This window comes from Aphelocoma coerulescens, chromosome 2, assembly GCF_041296385.1.
Source record: "Aphelocoma coerulescens isolate FSJ_1873_10779 chromosome 2, UR_Acoe_1.0, whole genome shotgun sequence".
NCBI classification, from domain to species: domain Eukaryota; kingdom Metazoa; phylum Chordata; class Aves; order Passeriformes; family Corvidae; genus Aphelocoma; species Aphelocoma coerulescens.
In genome coordinates this window covers 52,094,329-52,110,401 of record NC_091015.1, presented here as the reverse complement: position 1 = coordinate 52,110,401, position 16,073 = coordinate 52,094,329, and positions in this window count along the sequence as shown.

Sequence of the window (16,073 nt, the reverse complement as noted above, 5' to 3'; positions counted from 1 at the left end):
GGATATGCAAATGGCATCATTAATTCTACGTAAAAGTAAGTGCTTTTTAAAGAAAGAAGATAAGCTTAAAGAAATGTCACCAGTAAACTGATTCCCAAATATATAGATTCATTGCTGATGCAGTGCCAAAATATAATATTTCATTTCATTGCAAGAAAATTTGCCGGAGTTTCCAGAATGCTTCTCAAACATAATACAGCACTCTTGTGTAGAGGCATTCCCACAGGCATCAACCAACTACATACACTACAAGTCTGGTTGCCAATAGCTTACTTGAAACTGTTGCACCAGATAACTGGTCCATAATTCCTCCTAGATGCTGAAGTATTTTCAGACCTTTTTCTACCTCTCCCAAACATGCATGAAGCAGTTTGCTTCCCCCTTTTCTTCCTTATTTCCCAAGAATACAAAGTCATGGGGAGCAACTGGCTGCAATGGTACTTCTGCTTTGCCAGGGCTTCAATCTAGATGATGTCACTCTTAGAGAAGAGGGACCCCAGGTGTAAAATAAGGCTCAAAACCCAGCACTCATTTCTCAAAACTTCTTCCCTTGGATACACTATTCATGTTCAAACAATTTACCCTGCCCAGTCAGATGATATTGTCAAATACTCAGTTTTGCAGGAACCGGAAAGAACAGGTTGATAAGATGGTAGACAGAGGCTGAGATGCCTATGCTTGTGTCCTGCTGTGTTTTCCTCAACCAAAGCAGTTTCCTCCCATTGCACTGTACCAAGTAAAGGAATGCATCGGAAGTCAATGGATCATATGCAGAGTGTGTGATCAGGTGTCACAATGCTGAGAGGTCGGCTGCCAGTGGAACACACTGTGCTCACATGCCTCTCAGAGGCTGTGTGCACAGATTTATCAGCCCAGCACAGCTTTCAGAAACTTAATTCCTTTACCATCCAACCTGGAGTTCACAATCAAAGGGTTAATTTCACATGGATAACAGGTTGGAGATTTACACCCATTTTGCCACACTAGGAACACAGAAGAGATATTCTTATGGACACTGTCCTACAAACGACCTACCTTTTACTCTCTGTACAGCCAGGAAAGCTATTTGTCTTTTTAAAGCTCCACAGTATTGGGATTTGGGCCCCATTTGTTACCCACTCTCTTAGTTCTTTGTGTTAATGAGCTCTAATCAGCAGCCTTCCATTTTATAAAGTGTCACCCTCTAGTGCATTGTTTAAATTTATCTAAATTAAAATCTCACCCTATTTAAAATTTGCCTCTTGCTCTAAAATCTCTTGATCAATCATTCTGTAGCTTGAGTCTAACCTCTACAAATTTGATCAATGCGTGCTTCATTTTGTCTTCCAGATTGTTTAATAGAAACCTTAATTAGTGCTTTCATTAATTAATACCAGACCCAATACTGATTCAGAGATATCCCATTTGATAGCTCCCTCACCACAGGTGTTTCATTGTTAATTATCCTGACATTGTAGCCCAGGCAATTCTATATTCACATTACAGGTTTATGAAGCCAAGAAGAGCTTTTTTCCTACAGAATTCTTCCTGAAAGAGCTTCCCACACATAGCAACAAGAAGCCATGGTAGAGTTAGATAACAGAAATCCACTGTGTTTTCACTTGTCTACTAAACACATAATATACTGCAGCTTATTAACTTAGTCTGAACATAAAAGTTCAACTAATTATTCACATATGTCTCAAAGGAGCACAAAAACCTCTTCTCCACTGCACTGATGGACTGTGGGTTAGTTTTAGGGCACTTGATGGAGCAGTGGGGCTAGAAAGGCTGGGCTGAAGTTCACTGCTTGTGAATCTGGCAGCCAGCTGAGCTTTTTCACACATCTTTCATCCAAGGTTCAACTCATTACATCACCACAGTCTCATCTGTCTAGCACAGTTAATCTTCCTATAGCATTGTTGCACTATACTCAAGTTTGCCTTCAAACACGGGAAAGTAGCCCGTCCAAAAACCCACTCAGCTCCTAGCCAGCAGAAAATGCCTGAAGGGTGGAAGAAGGGGGCTTTTACTCGTTAGTTTTCCTTTTTTCAGACACACAACACTTTTAGCTCCAAAGAGGACTCATCTGAAGAGTTTCCATATCTTACTCAGAAGAGCCCTAAGCAAAAGTACTTTCACTGGAGGTTTGCTTAAGGTGGAGAACACTTACACTACAGTCCAGGTCGCAAATGAGTGCATTTGTTTAAGGCATAGTCAGAGACATGCAAGGTCAGATTACTGAGGAAACCCTCCCTTATTCAAGTGCAAGTTTTACAGAAATTGCATTGTGGACACCAAGGACTAGATACTCAGGTGTACTTAGGCGTACAAGACTCATACTTGCTAGGAGCCCCATAAGAGACTGTAGGAAAACAGGAAAGTCTTTCTCAGACTGATTCCAGCAACTCACCTTCCAACACTTAGCATTAGCTTTTCAGAATATTCCCCTCATAAGACTAGTGAAAGATAACACGGAAATCAAATATGTGTTCTGCCAGACTTGGCATACAACTTTCTCCTTGAAATTAAGGAGTCTCTTCACTAAAGTGGAAGTAGCCCCTTCTAGCAATTTAACTTTACTCCTCAAACTTGTTGCACAATTTATTCTGCTATATTTTCTTATGGCTTCATACCTATGCAAAACATTTTCTTTCTAAATGTAGCTATCATTCTCAAGATAATTCAACAGTTGAGAGATAAAAATAACCTTTTTTCACCATCTTCTCATGGTCTATAACTCTCTTCCTTTTCCAAGGCCCTTCCAAATGTTCCCCTAGGAACATTTTTCTTATATGAGTACTACACACCACAGAGGAAAGGAAAAGAACTGCAATACTGGCTTTTATCAAGGCTCACCTTAGGTTCCCTTCCTCTCACTTGAAGAGACCTAGCCTAGTATATGATTTAAGGAGAGTACTGCTAGGTAATTCTAGATTTTTTTTTTTCCTCTTGTCTCTGTGAAGATCTCGTATTTGAGGCATGTGAGTTAAGCAAGCAAGGAGAGGAGATGGTGTGAGTGCATGAAATGTGCCTTACCCTACAGTGGAGAATGTGAATCCTGCCACTGACAGGGTGTAAAGGATCTAATTGAAAGCATATATGTCATTTGATAGCTGGTGGAGAGTATAGACAAATTGCTGAGCACCTGAAACTCCAGGTGCAATTAATAATTCTGCTGCTTATCATCTTCTGAAAAGATGATATATTAGCGATTTATAAGAGATAAATGCTTTATAAGAGATTCCATTTTAAAATATCTGTCTCTCAGGGCAGTTCATTTATCTATTGATCAGATTTAAAGAAGAATGTGTTGGAAACCTACATGCAACTAAAAGGAAGAATCAGCATGATAGTTTAGAAGAAAAGCTTGCCCAACAGGCTCTGAATTTCATGTTGTGAAATTGGCAAACATGACTTGAAGAATGGTATTTGAAAGTAAAAAGACATTCAGAAAATGGATTCTGAAAAATTATGTCTGGTTTAAACTTTATCTGTTTATATATCAAAGGACACTCTTCCTAGTAGCTACATGTCAATCTCTTCTTTCTGCCTTGTACACACTCCAAAAATTATTTTAGGATTGAATTATCTGTCAGCTTTGGATAGCCTGGATCTCTAGTGCAGAGGATATACAGTCACTTTAAAGACATCAAGAAGAAGCTATTGCCCACATTATGCACAGATGATCAAAAAAGTGTGCCTGGAGAATAAGAGAGGGCTGTATTTTTTTCTGTTTTACAAACTAAGGATGTGTCTAACTGAGAGCACCCATAGCCAGATTTATCATCATCTCACAAAAACCAGCTGCAGGAATGCAAAGACATGAGACAGACAATGGTCATGAATAGTCCCACAAAAGCTTTTATATGAAGGACTGAAAAGATGCAAACTGTTTAGAGCTGGCAGGAGATAGACACAGGGAAATGAAAGTATGGAAGAACAAGGTACATCTGAAACACAGGAAGGAAGTCTGTTTTTTAAATAGGTTTTCTTTTGAATAAAATAGGAAGTGATTAAAATGTGGAATTTTTTTTTCTGCATGCCATCTCAGAGGTCAAATGTTACTGAGATTCAAAGGAAGATTGAACAAGTAAGTGTATAATAGGAACATTCATTAGGAAGGGTGCAGGCTGGGATATCAAACTGTATGCTTCAGGGCAAAGGTCCCTCCCTAAGGAATTAGAAACCAGACTTTTATAAGCAGTTATCCTGGCAGGCAGGGTAACAATTGTTAATTCATTTATAATGCCTTTGACCTAAAACACAAGGGGAGGATATAGATGTAAAAAGGAAATAGAAACAGAATTAGTAAACATACAAATGAATCAACATGTAGTGACTTAGAAAATCCCCAACTTACTCCTTCGAAGAAGGAAAGGGATGAAACATCAGTTGATCAGCCAGAGAGAAACAACGCGAGGTTCTGAGGTTAGGCCCAATGAGGTGAAACTGTGAAAAGGCAGGAAAAGTGCTCCAAATGTGTGAGTAAAAGAGCATCACAGTTATAGAGAGGGTGAAACAGAAATGTGACATACTATAGAGAAGAATAAATGGATTTTTTATTAAAACAAAAATTACGGTGAATCAAATCACAGAGCAGATGCAATATTAAATGTTTAAAAGTTTTGTTACTATAAGTTGATGGTTTACCCGGGAGGCAATTTGTCTAAATGATTTGCTATATGTATTTTCTCATCCTGAGCCTGAACATGGTTCAATTCTAGCAGAGGCAGAAGGTAACATAGAAATGATCATTCCCCAACAGACTGAAACTTGTTGACAGGAAAGGGTGATGAAACCTGAATTATGTGTTTTGTGCACAGAAATGATAATCTGTCAGGGCTGCTTGACACTGGCTTCCTCTGCCAGTGAATTCTCAAGGAAGGAAGGCAGGAAGAGAAAACCTGCAACCGATTTTCTGTCTCATGGGGCAAATTAGATGAACAGATTCCAGTTGCAGAGTTTGCTGTGTTATTAACTTCTCTCAACTCAACACTGCATATGTTGATACACACAACCTGTTGGTAGCTGAGTGATCTTCATTATCCTAGCTTATGACTACAAGCGAGCCATGAGCCATGTTTCAGCCCAGGCCATTTTATTATCTTTCTCTCTTTGAAGTCAAAAGGACCCTCTGACAAACTTCTAGAAACCCCAGGCAAAACATGTCTGAGTCACTTTACAATTATTACTGAAGTTCATTGAGCAGCCATGCCCATAAATACCCTTAACCTTTGTGTTTAGCATGGCAACCTTCAACCTTATAAATTCTTGTAAGAGAATCTCTGTAAAGATGTAATTGAATTATAAAATCATGGTGCTGTGTAATCAAGCATATGACTGTCAGACCTATTACTTTTTCTCCCAGTGTGGGGGACCACATGTGCTAGATTCACTTGACAAAAGGCAAGCAGCTAGGGAGTGGGGTGTGTGCCTGCTGAAGGGTGTGCCTGTGCCTCACAGCTAAAGGTGCATAAAAACCAGAGGTCAACAAAACATCAACCTTTCATCACCTGCAATGGATCACAGACTGGGTCAACAACCTGCTCATGGCACCCCAGAGTGGGCTACTGGTGTGGCACAGCAACGGAGTGAGCTCTCAAGGTAAGAGGTGGGTAGCTGTGAGCCATGGAGGATCTGTGAGCTGGGAGGGCATGGGCCCCCCAGCCAGCGCTCATCCCACTGCCCTCATGGAGGGAGCAGGGCAGGCTGGAAGAGGACAGCCAGGCACAGAAAGTCCGTGGGTGATGAGGTAGCTCTGGGGTTAGGCTGGGAAGCCAATTCATGGGTCAGGGGCAGTCCATCAGAAGGGTCCACAGCCAAGCATGGGCATGACCATGATGCAGCTGCAATGTAGACTGGTTGGGACCCAAGGAGCCAGAGCCTGAGTTTAAAACCAGATCCTGGGTGAATGGCAGGTGAGGAGAGACCTCACTGAGTCCTACCAACCAGCAGCACTGAGTCCCTAAGACCAGCAGCTCTGTCACAGGGCACTATAATGGCCCTGAGCCCTGGCAGTCAAACCCCCATCAGGGGTAGAGGGTGCCCTCAGGGCCCTCACATGAGTTGAGAGACTGTCCTCACACATTTCTGCCAACAGAAGGAGTATTGTTGTCTTCTTCTACCACAAGTTACAGTTCTGGGCGTTCTCTTTGCAGGTCTCACTGTTTGCCTGAAGTGGTTCACAAGAGCAGCCGCACCGAGTCAGAGGATGTGTCCCCTGGGACCTGCTTCCTGCAAGAGCTTTTAGCAGATGCACACACAACTGACTTGAGAGCAGAGCAGGAACACAGCATTGCTTCCCCCAGGTACTTTTGTCAGCTTCCAGCAATCTCTAGGTCATGGAGATCCTGCATCAGGAGGGGTCTCTTTAGGCATGTGTAGTGGTTTGGCCAGATTAATTATTTGTGCATGAATTTCTCTAATTCCTCTAAGAGTCCATATAAACTGCTGGTACCTGTAGCATCCTGTAGCAATGAGCTCCCCTTCTTATCATTCCTCTGGCTGTTGAATTCCTTTACGAATCACTCTAAAAAGCAGAAACTATAAATTTCTGTAGCTAAATTACTGCTGAATTCTCACTGGTAACTGAGAACAGACCTTGATCTGGGGTAGGTCTAGAAGTATCAGTTGCTTTGAATGATTTGATACTACTGTGCTCACATGCAAATATAAAATTTGGGGCTTAGAGATATTAAGAAAACTACTCTTGGGAAAAAATGATACAGTGTGTTTCACTTACGTAAAATCTGGCAGCCAAAGTGTTGAGCAGATTAAAAAAGGACAGTAAAGGGGCATGTTAGTAAAAAATTTATTGCATAGAGACACCTCCAGAGACTACATGAGCAGAGCAATCACAGTGTCAGTGCCATTTATCAGCAAGAGAAGACTCGGTGTTCCCACTGTAACCTTGTGTTTCTATGGAGAACGCCTTCTTCGGCTTTCTCCCCGTTTTGATCGATACAATACACCAAATATGCTCAAATGCTGTTTCCAGACTCAGTCAAGGTTCCCTGATAGAGAAACAGTACACAATTTGTCAGACAGAAAAGAAAATTGCCTTACAGTCACTGTATTTGGAGTGTTCAGTGCAGCATATAACTGGGAAATGCTCACTATCTCTATGGATTATGGGGAAATTTGAAAAATAATACTGCAGAGCTGGGACAGATCAAGAGATCAGCAGAATGATATCGTCCACTGATAATGTCAAACACAGGGACTTTTCCCCATGTCTCTGCAATGGGAATGGGCAATGGGATGAGGATGCTCTGTTATTATACCTTAGTTGTATTGCCTTTTGAAGTGCAGGAAACCTTGTAACACCAAGAAAAAATATTCAGGGATGTAGCATGAGAGCTTGTTGGCAAAGTTAGCTGGGAGTAAATGCCACAAGGCCCACCTTAAGGCCTCAAATGCTGCACATTCCCAGCCCACCCCGAGCTGCTGGAAGCACCTTCAGGCTTCTCCCCAACAGCAGCTTATCTTGTAAGAGATGATACCCACTTCCCTTTCTGATGCACAAAGCTGATGCCAGGTGCTCTGCTGGTTTAAAACACTGAAGAAAAAGGAAGCCTCTATTTTCCTTATGATTCCATTTCAGGTGTTCTCTGTCAAGAGTCATCTCAAGGGCTCCCTGTACACAGAACATTGCTCTTGAGCTTTTGAGCTGCTATGGTTTTTGAGTGGGAGAATGAAGAGTTGCATTTCATACTCTCAGGAGATCATTTCAAGACAGGGTTTCTAGTGGAGTTAGTGGTGTCACAACTGGAGCTAGCAGGGCATCTCACCCCTCTCTTCCCCCATTTTTCTATTTAAAACCCATCTTCAGCACATGGGTCATTCAATTTGCCTATAGATGCTTACAGTGCATGTGTAAGACATTACTATTCTCCTTCCATTTGTTTTTCCATGGCATTCCATGAAATAACATGATGTCATTACCCTGGGATTTACTACTGTTCTGTTTTGCTTCTCATATCTCTCCATTCCAGAGTGCAGGAAGCTAACCTCCTGCTCTGTTGTCTCAATGCAATTTCCCTTATCACCTCATGGGATATCTTCTTCGTAAGCCTTGGACTCTGCTTTAAATAACAATGTCAGACTGACTTTACGAAAAGCACACTGTACTCCCCTCTGTCAATGCAATGATAGATTCTGTAAATAAATGCATTATGACACAAATCACAAAAAAAAAATTATTAACAGTGCCAAAAAACAACATTGGTGTAGACTGTCAATTAACCACCTGGGAAGCCTGCATATAGAAAACATCTGCATTTATTTTTACTGTATCAGAATATCATTCAACAGTATGGGCTATTTCATTCCCTCGATGAAATGAGTGCACAGAGTGCCTATTAATGGAAATAAAGTAAATGTACTGTATGAGATAGGAGAAGATTGTGTGGATAAAAACAAGCACTTTTGGGGAAAAGGAAGGCAGCATTTGTGTCTGGGGGTTTTTGCCTAAGATAGAGTGTTTGTGCATAATTTATCTGATGCATTTGTAAGGAGCTGTCTACTCATGAGATATGAATCTCAGGCAGCTGAAAATACAGGCCAAATCTCACTGAAGGGTAAGAAGTTCTTTAAGTCCCAGTACCCACTCAGTCTCATCACGGCCACTGCGATGAAATGAACATCACTGTTCTGTGAAGTGGATTTTGTCACTACTGATTCATTGCATAGTGATGATTGAACAGTCATATATAAAAACTCTTCCTGCCCACTGCCCTAGATTCTAGTTTTTAACTAAGAAAGGTAACTGAGCTGCAAAATTACCTCATGTATTTTGTCCAGTGGTGGTTACATACATACAGGTCACATATAAGTGGCGTAGAAGTAGATAAACAGGTAACGTAAGGAGTGTTTACCACAAGCATTGTCTGAAAACCAAGCCTTACTTCCATTCTTAGATTCAGCTGTGATCCTCTCTTCCAAAAGCTGAAGGGACACTAGAAGGGAAAACAGGTATTTTACAAGAGCATGGCACATCTTACATCTTGGCTGCAAATAAAAGGCTTTACTTTGTACACCTCCTGCAAATGTCTGCAATGGCTGGACTCAATCTTGAAGGTGTTTTCCAACTTAAACAATTCTATGTAAATCCACAGTACCTCCAATAATGTTGTGAGGGATGCCATTTATGAGCATGGCCATAAATTCACAGGAACACACTTGTCACTCTTGCAATATTCTTTTCTAGGTCACAGAACTCCGATAAAAAAGGTCATTTACAATATTATCCTTTTTGTCCCTCAAAAGCATATGTATTTCCAGAACTGAAGAACTCTTCAGTACCTTTTAAGTTCAAAATGGCTGGAATGAACAACAATCAGCAGCACTCCCATGCTCTTTCAGCCAAAGGACAATTCAAACATTCTACCCTAAATATCATTTATTTATTAATATCAACTGTCCCACTGAATGACTTTTGTCGAGTAAACACAGCAAAGAAAATCTGTCTTGTAGTGCAATGTGTCATGAGTAAATATTGTCAACAGAGCAATTTTGACTGAAATGAAAAACAGGAATTCCCACGCACTAGAAAAATAATTTCCTAGGTAAATCATGGGCATACAGTCTCTACTATCAAAGAAGCCACTCTGAAATTACATTTCTCCCTCTTCAGCATAAAATTCCAATTGTACTGATAATAATGGAAATGCCTTTATCAATTTTATGATAGAAGGTTTTCAACCCAGTCTTTTTAAAGGAATAGCACCAGGAATTAGTCACGAATAGCATTTACAAAGTTATAGCCTTTCTTTGGATCTTGCAGATGGGTGGGAAGTGTTTTACCCTGCCTTCACCTGCAACCCACAGTGTTGAGTTTTTGATGGGACACCCTTCCTTCTCAGACCAGGGTAAGAGAGCAGAGAAGACTGCTGTTCTGCTAAGTTCTTTATTTCATAGTCTCATAGCTTTCTTGAAGGCAGAGTTCAAGGGGGTTACATGATAGGGCCAAGCAGCAACAGCAGTAGCAGGCAAAGAGCAGGCAAAAAACATCTTCTTCTTCTAATTCTAGTTTCTTCTATTATCTAATTCTTTTCTTACAGAAGTGTGGATTATATTTGTTAATTGACCAATAAGATTAACACACTATTCTAGTTTTCCTTTTCTTAACCTATCCTGGTCTAATTCTAACAGTTGTAAGTCTCACACAAGTGTTACATAGGTATTACACAGATTTGAGTATACAGTTTCTATCAGCTCTTATTGTTTATGTGAACACTCCATCTAAAAAATGTGAACAGTATAGTTCTATCTATATTTTGTCTAAAATAAAAGAATTCTGATCAAAGGTAACACTGCTGCAGTAAGAATTGTGTTTAAGGTCTCTGCTACAGCTTTTTAATGTTTAAGGCACTCAGCATATATTTCTACTAAAAGTCAAAAATCTGTATTTCTATTTCACTTTGGTGTGGCTTCACGTATCTCCGCTTGTCCAAAGGTTTTAATTCAATCCCTGTGCTTTGGCTTCCCTCTGGGCCTGAGTCCAGAGAAGCTTTCACTCCAACACCACAGGTTGTGAGTCGGAATTTCCATCTAGAGCAGCTGAGCCATTGCTATAAATTAGCAAATCACAAAATTCATCCCAGCATTAGAAGACAGGCCTTGTTTCCAGTGAAATGAGTTGCCTTCTAATTTCAGACCAGATTGTGGGACAAGGTCATACCTCTTATCACTTGTGTAACTGCTCCTGAATTAGTCCATCTTCTCAAGCTCTCTGACCAATTTAAAGCATTAACCTTCCACTAGGCAAAAGAAGGGATAGGTTGGGCAAACCAATTTCAGTATGTGTCACTGCAAGTTCCCCTGAGGACTTTATCAGCTGCTTGTTAATGGTTGAGGAAAAGGTTGATAAAAACAGCTGTGCAGAAAGATTAAATATATTTCCCATGCTGACATTCATAGTGACTCCGAGTTCACAAACACCTCATAAAGAATTAGTTGTAAGGCAGCATGTATCAAGGCTGTTTTTTAAAGCAATTACACTTAATTTGTCAATCAGAACATTTAATCAGAAATAAAACAGGTAGAAGGAAATGAGAATTTATAGACAAATCCCTTGCCTCAAAATTTGCTTTTACAAACATTACACACAGCTACTACAAGAAAGGTCACTGAAATAATGAAATTTGGATGAACAGGCTGCAGACAGCAGCAATAAACATTTCTGTTTGCCCCTAGCTTAACAGTGTAAACAGAGCAGGGGAATGCAGGGGAAGGTTTTGTATCCTCCTTCTTACCGCTCAGAAGTGAATGGTTCAAGTCGAGTGCCAAAGAACAACTATTTGCAAACGACTGCATATCAAAGAGTTGTAGAGGAAATGGATAGAAAGGACTTGTAGAAGTTTCCTAGTTGAGTGCTCCTCAACATTTTTTCACTATTGTCGATCATATCTTAGATGGCACACTTACCAAACAATTTAAAATCCCTTAATGTTAGTGAAATATACAGCCAAATACAAGCAAACAAATGAACAAAAATGATAGTATAAAAAATGAAAGTGTGAATGATCACATTTCAATGCACTTGTTATTTAGTTATACAAGAAACCAATTATGACAAAAAACCAAGTAAGATAAATCTTTCTTTGCTTAAATTTTGGCTTGTTCTTCAACTGGTAAAGGCTGGAAACATCGACATAGACTATTGCTGAGTCCTAAATCTTGTGTGTATTATTCCTCACTGTGCTTGTTTGCTCTGTAACCAAAGATTTTCAGGGATGGAAATTATCCATATATATATGGAAATTTCTTCAGCGGCACATGGACCAATCTAGTGGTCAGTTAAGCTGAGTAATCTGTTGGTCAAAATGCGCCTCCTGTGATTCATTCATCCTGCAATTTGTTAAGAAAATTAAAATAAGAATGTTGTCAAAATTAACCATGAAGTACTTGATTGCAGATATCTGGGTTTGAACAGAGGCTGGGAAAAGACATGATCAGAGAAGATTCCTCCGTCTGGGATTCCTTCTTCCTTCCCTTCTAACACAGTCCTGGTACTTTGATTGAAGCACACAGTTAAAGATAGATTGTATCAGGATAGTTTTGAAATATATGTTTGTTCAATTTGTGCGCATGAATGTGAATTAATAATACTTTAACATGCTTCAGCACCAATGGAATCTTAAGGTTTTTTTACTCAAAGTTTGTCTGTATGTACGTAATGATCAACTCTTACTCTTCCTTTTGTATAAAAAAGAAAGATAATTTTCTCTCAGGTTAGCTTACACAATAATAAAGATAATAAAATAGCTAGTAATTAGGATAATTAACAGGCAAACAATTTGATGTAAAAAACATTTTTTCAAATAATCCTCTGAAACACCCTTCAGTGCAACACTTCAAGGCCTAACTAAAAGTTGCTCTGCATTCTATGTAACCTTAGTTAGTGAATTTCAATTAACCAAAAATCCTTCTTAAGCAAACAGTTTAATGTCCTGAGATGCTTATTAATTATACTGGAAATTCCCTCAAGCATTAAATCACTTGGTTATCTGAAATAGTTCTTTGACATTTTCTGCATACAGGTATTCAAGCATATGATACAGTACAGATGTCAGCTTGTTATTTTACCTAGTAACTCCAGAAATGATCACTAAATTGGAAGGAATACTGTAGCACAGTTATCTAAAGTTATAGATAAAGAGAACAGAATTTCTATTTTCAAGACCTTGCAGCTCCTAATGATGGTTTTAAATTATTTCTTACTCCTCATGAGAAATGTCTGGCCTACAGAGTTATCATGTTAGCCTTGACATCATGGGCTAATTAGATGTTAAACATAACAGCTCAGAAAGGAAAAAGCCTTCTCCCAACTTTAATACTTAAGAGGATCATTTGAAGAATTTGTATGGCAAACTGTTCCTGTGCAGGGTGCACAGAGGAAGCCAGAGAAACACCCACTGCAGATAATTTCTACTCAGCAAGAGAGCCAAGCTCTGTGGAAATCAGGACTCTGCCAAAGCCTGGACTGCAATGGTCATGTGCCTCCTTTAGAGAAACTCCTGTGTCAAATAGCAATCTATGACAACTCTGTTGACTTAGCTGAGAAATGTAATCTTCCCTATCCCAGGAGATGCTGGTGTGAAGCCACTTCCCTGCCTGTTCTTCTGAAAATCAACTAAAATTCCTTCTCTTAGCTATTGCTCAGGTTTCCTTTCCTTTTTTTTAATCAGGAATTTTAAATTATGTTACTTGTGTACAATCACTGGTATAGAAAAAACTTTTAACCAGGACATTTCCATGGATGCTAATTTGGTGCAATTATACTTAATGACAGTGAAACTGCTTAACAGGGATATATTCATTCAGTGATACAGAAGCAAAGTATTACAAGCTCTTAAATCAGTGTGAAATGCCAAACGTCTATCACAAACAGAGATTCCGGTCATAATAAGGAAATTAATACCAAAGACTAATTAAATGCTGTGAGTAATCTCCTTATTGCTGTAGTTTTACTTTGATGGCTACTTTATGTCATGGCAAGTCTTTTCAGAAGCATTTTTGTGTCTCTTTATCAGGAGAACTGTTTAATTGAGTTGGCTGTCTACCAGTTCAGAGGATTCTACCGAATTAACACTCAGATTTGTTTAGCTTTAACTAATCAGATGTGCAGGTGTGATGTTTCTGCAGGTCTTTCAGTAAGCTTATGTGTTGAAGAGTACAGGTTAGAGCAATGAAGATGTGCTGCAGATATTATATGTTCCCTAGGGTACCAGGCTGTTTTTCTTCCTTTTATATTTTATATAATTATTATGAATCACTATTGGAAGAAATCTCTGTTTTGTTTACAGTAAATAATTATATATCTATGAACTGGACATTTAGATTAAAAACAAGAAAACATAGAACTAAGAAAAGAGGTCCGCAATAAATAAGGGGAAAGTGGCTAAATCACTACTAAAATTGCCTAGTAGCTAGGATGGCTGTTTCTTCCAGTGATACACCACCAATCCAAATCACTCTAGAAATAAGGCCACAAACTCGATTTCCATCTAGCTCTGCTGGTTATCTGCCACAAAAACCAGAGGAAAAGATGTCTATTTGAGGGAGGGAAAAAAAGTAAGAAGAATAAATTACTTCTAGAAAGGAAATAATGAATATTTAATGATAGCTTTACTTTCAGCAGCCCACATGTAATTTCCAGACCAAAAGCCAAACTTGGCTGTTCATGTGAGGATTTTTAGGGTGTGCAAGAACAGGATGCTCGTAATCCTTCTTGAAGCATCTACACCTGCCCCAGGGAACTCAGGACCATGGATCTTGTACTGGAAGGGTGCGGAGAGAGTTTCTACTGTTAGGGCCAAAGATTAAGTGGCCATTGTGCAAGAGAACCCTGACTGTGTCATTGTCCCCCATCTCCATGTCCACCCTCCCCATGCTCACTACAGCACCAGGAAAAAGGCATGGATGTGAATCCTTTCCTGCCAAGTTTTCTTCCCTGCCTCAGCAACCCTCTGTTTTTGTGAAGGTGTATTTCAGATAACAAAAAGGATTGGGAGAAAGGAGTACACTGTCTTTTTGTGCTTCTTGAACTTCAGAATTATTTTCTTCCATCGTGATGTTTTATTTGGTTTCCTCTTTTTGCCCACTAAGCTCCTGCAGTGAGAATATGGAATTTCCTTCCTACACAGGAACGTTTAGCATTTTTGGGAGTAAACACACAGGCCCAGCTCGGCATCACTCAATGAGGCTCTTAAGGTACAACTGTCTTCATCAGATAACAGGCTGTTATTGTTGGTTACATCATGGAAATAATTTTTTTAAGCATGTCAAGACTAGACAATAGCCAGCTTTAGCTACAAAGTCATATTTTTGTGTGTTACTGTCTTCAGAGGAGGAATAGGATTATTTTGTGGCTTAGGAGTTGTCTGTATTCTCTTTGTACCTTTTGTCTTTCTTGCCTTATTTTGCCACGGCTTCTTTAGGACCCATGTTGAGCCAGACTGTACCTGAGAAGAACTTTACTCCTTGGCACATCAGTTCCAGGAGCTGCAAAAATGTAAGAGCACTGCTGGAAACCTCTCACTTTCTGAAATACATAGCAAACTGCAGGCATTACTTGAGTAAAAAATATTCCAGCCTTCCTGTAGTGATAGGACATGGGGCAATGGTGTTAAACTGAAAGAGGGACAATTTAGATTGGATAAAAGGAAGACATTTTTAATGATGAGGGTGGGGAGGCACTGAGAAATGTTTCTGAGAGAAGCTGTGGGTGCCTCATCATTGGAAATGCTCAAGGCCATGTTGGATGGGCTCTGAGCCGCTCGGTTTGATGAAAGGTGTCCTTGTCCATGGCAGAGGGTTGGACTAGATGATCTTTAAATGTTTCTTTCAACAAGACATTCTGTGATTCTTGTCGTTCGAATCATATTTCAGAATACTTCCAGTATGAAAATGCCCCAAGAAACAGAAGATCACGACTTTCCTGTCTAATACAAAATCATGTAAATTTGCTACTAAAATAGGAAGGCTGTGTACAAAAGATCAGCCTGGAATCCTAATATAAAATATATAGGATCTCCTGTATATTTTGTCTGCTATTTTGTCTTCTGAACCCTCTGCCAAGCTGTTAATAATGTAAAGGATCTCAAATGATGAACATGGTTCATGTTTTCAAGAAAACATGATTTATTATTTACAAGAAGATCTATCAAATAAGATGTCAAATCACAGGTGGTTTTGTCCATGCCGACAGGCTGCTGAGTGTATATACACCAGTTTCATACTTCAGTTTATCCTGATTCAATTTCATTCATAATTGACAACTGCATTTGCCTTTTAATATTTGCAATAAAATACCGTGCAAACAAAATTTGTGAGTATACGTGCAGCAAATCTTGTATCAACACTGACTGGCTGCCAGATTTGGAATCAATTCACTGATTAGTTTGAGAGCGATTAATGTGAGTGCTTAATTTAAATCCCTGATTTAAAAACATTTATGGAAAGAGAATTGACAGCCTAAATAGCACTTCAAAGTGCTACAACTGTTCCTTCCATGGGTTCTGCTTTTGTGAAGTGTGGGGGTATGTTTTTGTTCAGGTACAACATGCCATAAGGTGATGATGTTCAGA